The sequence below is a fragment of the Zootoca vivipara genome, chromosome 12 (assembly GCF_965207765.1).
Source record: "Zootoca vivipara chromosome 12, rZooViv2.hap1.1, whole genome shotgun sequence".
NCBI lineage: Eukaryota > Metazoa > Chordata > Lepidosauria > Squamata > Lacertidae > Zootoca > Zootoca vivipara.
The window spans coordinates 23,819,099-23,825,098 of NC_142595.1; positions in this window are offsets into that span (position 1 = coordinate 23,819,099).

Consider the following 6,000-nt stretch of genomic DNA (forward strand, 5'->3'; position numbering starts at 1 on the left):
CAAGGAAAAGTGCCGTGAACCCATTTTAAAAATATATATCCTAAAAACACATATTTTTGCCATTTTGTCAAAGAAAGTTCCTTCTTGATTTCCAGCATTTATTATCTTGTTTGAGATAAATCTTAGCTAACTTTACCAGAGTCAGATACCATCTATACATCATTTTCATCAAATTTTCTTTTAACACTGTACACGCAGTAAATTTCATATTATACTTCCACAACCTTTCCCAATCTTCCACCATGATATTATGTCCTACATCATTTGCCCATTTAATTATTACACATTTTGTTTGCTCATCTTTCCTATGCTATTCCAACAATAGATTATACATTTTTGACAAATTCTTACTTTTCTATTCTAACAATTCCATTTCCAATTTAGACTTTTTCCTTTGAAAACCAACTTTTTTATCCATTTTGTACATTTCATTAATTTGATGATATTGTAACCAATCATTAACCTTATTCTTCAACACCTCATATGATTTTAACTTCATCTACCAGAATGTCGTTATATTTTAGCCACTTTGTTGATATATTCAATCTTTTTTGCGCCTTACCTTCTGCTGGTGAAATCCACCTGGTTGTTTTTGGTTCTAGCAAATCTTTATACCTATTCCATACATTATACAAGGATTTTCTAATTATATGACTTTTAAAACTTTTATGGACCTTAACTTTGTCATACTTTGGCATGCCATCCAAACGCATTATTATGTCCTTCCAAATCAAGTATGTCATCATTGTCTAACAGAAACCATTCTCTTAACCAACAAAAGGCTGCTTCTTCAAAGTATAACTTCAAATCTGGCAGGGAAAAACCTCCTCTTTCTTTAACATCCGTTAAAAGTTTATACTTGATTCTTGTTTTTTTCCCTTGCCAGATAAATTTTGATAAAACCTTTTGCCATTCTTTAAAACAACCAACATTGTCAACAATAAGTAATGCTTGAAATAGAAATAACATCTTTGGCAATACATTCATTTTTATAACAGAAATGCGGCCCATAATGGACAACTTCAAATTTGACCATCCTTCTAAATCATACTTGATCTCTTTCCACAATTTCTCATAATTATTCTTAAACAAATTAATATTTTTTGCAGTCACATTCACCCCCAAGTATTTCACCATTTTCACAAATGTCAACCCAGTGATATCCTGTATTCTATTAATTTCCTCTGGTGATAAATTTTTACCTAATACTTTGGTCTTTATTTTATTTAATTTAAATCCTGCCAGCTGTCCAAACTCTTGAATCACTTCCAGTGCTCTGATTGCACTTGTCTCTGGATCTTGCAAAGTCAATACTAAGTCATCAGCAAAGGCTTTTAACTTATATTGTTTAGAACCTACTACAATTTCTTTCACTTCCTCATTTTTTCTAATCATACTAAGTAAAACTTCCAGGACTGTTATAAAAAGCAGAGGGGAAAGTGGGCACCCTTGCCTGGTACCCTTTTCAATTCTAATTTCCTCTGAGACCACATTATTTACAATAATCTTTGCCTTCTGGTCAGAATAAATTGCTTTTAATCCATTGATAAAGCCCTGCCCCACCTCCATATTTTCCAAATTTTGTATCATAAAACTCCAAGAAACATTATCAAAGGCCTTTTCCGCATCGATGAACATTAATACAGCTTTGGTATTGATTCTTACTTCTAATCTCTCTAAAATATCAATAATATTTCCAGAGAGCAGAATGTCAGGGTGCTGAAAGCTGGAGAAGAACTAAAGAGACCACTGGATCAGGCCAATGGCCCATCTAGTCCAGCAGCCGGTTCTCACAGATGCCTGTGGGAAACTAGGATTTGAGCACAAGAACACTCTCCCCCTCCTAGGTTTCCAGCAACCAGTTTTCAGAGGCATTGTTGTCTCCAACTGTAGAGGCATGGCATGACCATTATGGCTAGAAACCCCTGAAAACCCTCTCCTCCATGAGTTTCTTCCAAATGAGAGCAAGTGGAGGCTTATCTGTGGTGGTTTAGAGGTGCTGCGGGGTTCACTCGGACATATGGGGCCAAGCAGCTGTGGGACAGCTGAGAGGAGCATATCCAGGAGGAAGATGTTCTTCCCCTGGAAATTGTCCATTTCCCCCTTGTGTGAATGCAAACCCCCTATTTTGAGAACCTCACCAACCAAAATGTCCCCTCCACAGCTGGGAACGTGTTGCAAACCAGGAAATGCCATGAAATTAAGAGTTTCAGCCGGTTGAGGATGTGACCCGAGGGTTTCTCGCTGAGGCACCCAGTTCCTTTGAAGCTGGCATTTAAGTTTTAATTTCCTTCTGCACTGGCTAAGCATAGAGAGATAGACTGACTTGGTAGGAGTATATTAAAGGGATTTGGGATGGAAGTTTATCATTACTTGGAAATAAACCCCAGGCTCCTGGCCATTTCTATGAGCAAGCTTGAGGTAATTAACTCAGTTTACAGTAGCTTTAGCCTCAGATGAGTCAACCAGCTAAACCATCTGCCCGGGCAGTACCTGTGTGCTAGCTTTGGGGGGGGGGTTTCCAACAGACACTGTTGCCCTAATGAAGAAAGGATGACAAACTGGTTGGTTGCACCTAAAACAATGGTGTGAACTCAGTTCCAATAAACAGATGGCCTGTCCACACTTCTCTTTGCCCCATCGCTTCCCCTTTGGAAAAACCCGTTCTTTACCACTGAATCAGAGCAAATGTCAATTGAGTTTTCATTTGCTCTGATTAAGCAGTAAAAAGGTTTTCCCCACCACCACAGACAGCTGTGGGGCGAATGGAAAACTGCTTGGATCCCTGCCTAGAAAGCATGGGGAAATAGGGAAACCTCTTGAACCAATGCTTTCTAAGCACAGGACAAGCCACCACCGATAGAAGGTGTAAGCAAGGAGCGAAACATGCTTTGTGTTAATCTGGCTTTTTAAAAAGTCTGGCAGGGAATTTGTGCAGATGGAAAATCTGCTTAACCCCCCCCCCTGCTGATTCTCCCCATTTTGGCAATATTGTTGTGGTTTTCTATTGTTACTTAAAACATATAATGAAAAAGTAATGATTGAACATTTTCTTTGACAATTTCTCTTGTACAATACAGTAAGTTCCTGGGTGTGTTGTTGTTGTTGTTTGCTGAATCAAATCTGTCCCTGTTCATATTTGTCCAGCTTCATTAAAAAGTGAGAAAAGACCAAATTGTCTTCCTAAGAAGAAGCATCTCTCAAGACTGGATTGTTAAAAAACTAGGTTTTATTTCTACTGAAAACGTTACCAGAATGTGCCCCCCCCCAATCTTAAACAGGTCCATTTCATCTTAGAAGGCTCTGGTACTATTGGACTATGGGAAACCAGATGTCTAACTTCATCTAGTTCTCAAAATAAGGGCCACACCAGTGAATGCTAATTTCCTCCCAGTCTAAAATATTTCTAAGTGAATGGACTGGCTGTTTATTCCTTGACTTTTGGCTTTCAAGTGGATGGGCAGCTCATCCCAGCAGTGTTAAGAGGGTGATGAGACTGGTGGAGCCCTCAACTTTCACTATTTAAACACTTAGCGTTGTTGGGCCTGAAGTACAGAAAGTGGGCGGTAAACTTAAGTCCGTATGGCAGACACTTCAATTTCATTAAGAGCAAACATTTGCCAGTACCACAAAGGACTCAGAAGATGTATAATCAGCAGCCCCTTTAGGCTATTATGTCAGTAGAGAGAACGAGATTTAATATCCAGAGTAATTAGCTAGCCCCAAATCCAGCAAGCAAAGAAGTAAAGAGACACTTCTGAAGTCAAACATCGTTGGACAGGCAACACCCTTCTCGAGAAGTACCACAAGAAAAATGTTGACTGGGGAATTATTTTGTCGAGTGAGAAAATGGAGAACCGAAAAATGCAGCGAACCAACAAGGCTAAAGCTAAGGTTGGGACTGAAATGGAAAATAATGCAGTCTCACTCAAGTTGGGGTGGGGTGGGGGCTTCTTTGAGAGGACATCAGGTAATGCGATAGAAACTTATTATTCCACCCCCCTCAACCCAGCAAAATGAATTTGCTTCACAAAATTGTTTGCTGCACATATTGATGCTTAATATATACTGAAAAGTTACCAGTTCGTTCAAAATTCCACTGACATTTGTATTTGCCAAAAGGCAATGATCCCACCTCCCCACCCCAGTTATAATAGCAGGCATCAATATTAAATTTCAGGTTGTAAAATGTAGAGCTTCTGTATAGTTGTATGGCCAAACTAACTTCAGAGCTATTACACTAAATTTAAGCCAGGGTCGTTGAGTGGTTAGAGCAGGCATCATAGCTGCCAAGTTTTCCCTTTTCTCGCGAGGAAGCCTATTCAGCATAAGGGAAAATCCCTTAAAAAAAGGGATAACTTGGCAGCTATGGGTCAGGGATGATGGATGCTACAGTCCAAAAAACCTGGAGGGCATCAGTTTAGGGAAGGCTGCTCTAACCAATCCACACACTGGCTTAAATTTTGAGTAAAAAATTCACAACAACAGCAACAAAAACCGTGTATTGTGAGGACCATGCCTGTACACAAATATCAACACAACAATAATTAAAAATGTTAAAATTCATTGCATACTATCCCAACAAAACCCTCATCCCACAAAACAGGAAGAGAAGGAAAACAAGCAACGAGTTAAACAGACGATGAAGGGGTCTTTACTTTATCATCCATAAATCTTTCCCTGGCTTTCATGGCCTTCATCACAAACACCGCTACCACATGGGTAATTCGTGGGTTAGCATCAACTAACAAAATTTTTACTCTGTCTTCAGGATTGATTATAGTGTTGGGTATAATTCGCAGCATCGCAGCTCTAAAGCCCGAGTAAATGGGGCAATAGAGGAGGTGATGTATATAATGTATTCAACCTTTGATTATTTGTGAATATTCAATCAGCATTTGAGTGATAATTTTCAGCTAAATATTGAATTGGGAAACATAACTGTTTCCAAGCTTAAAACGGGTCACGTTTCAATTCTACTAGAGTTGTGTGTGGAATATCCTTAGATTTTGATTTTGGGGTGGAAAATAGAAATGTGCTATTTCCCCCCCCCCCCCAATTTCAGTGACCTTGTTCCTTCTTAGCTACCGGAGCTTTGGTACCAGCCACCCCCAGTCTTAGCTTCTTTCTCCTTCCTAAATGGGTCGTAAGAGGGACCCCCCTAGCAAAGCAGGAGTCCTTGGATGAATACAACGACACAACGATGTGATATATGCAAATCATATCTGACTACAGAATAAAGTTACTGGGGCAAATCAGTGAAGCTGAGAATGAGGACAATGCTTCTGGGACATAGGTGAGCCCAGCCAATCAGGGATCACGGAATGAATAGAGCAGCACCACCAATACCACACAGTCAATCAAATTTGTCAACTCGATGACATCACCGAGGGCTAACGAAATCCATTTCAAACAAGATCAAGCCAGGCAGATATTTCTCAAGAAGTGTCAACATCCTTCGGTGGAAGGAGGCACTTTTCAACACTCAATCAATCTAAGTTCGAAAACTGAGTAGTTTTGTCTCATCCTTAAATTTCCGAAATTGCATTCCAGCTGTGGAACAAAATTAGGCTGGCTCAGGAAAGCCGCATTTCATCCTGTAGGCAAAAGAGGCTATTATGCACTGCAGCGCCGCATTCTGTTGCCAAGTACGTCTCACAAACAACACAACATTTTACTCCTAGTTGGGTTTTTTTTCTCTCCCAAAGAGCTGCTGACACGTGCAGCATCTTCTTCAGATCCCATTATATCTTTGCCTTTGGGAGATTATCCGTGGCACGGATAATTACAGTATCCAATGCTACGAGTTGAGAAGAAAGGGGAGGGGGGGAACCACCTCACACACAAACCAAGAAAGGAGCTCAACCAGTACTTGGCGACACCCTCTGCAGAAAGTATAAATAGAGACCTGGTGGGGCCTGGAGCCTAGCAGTCTTCCTATCCATCCAGCAGTGCCTCTTGCTTTCTGCTTAGCACTAGAGATCCTCCATCACTGTCACA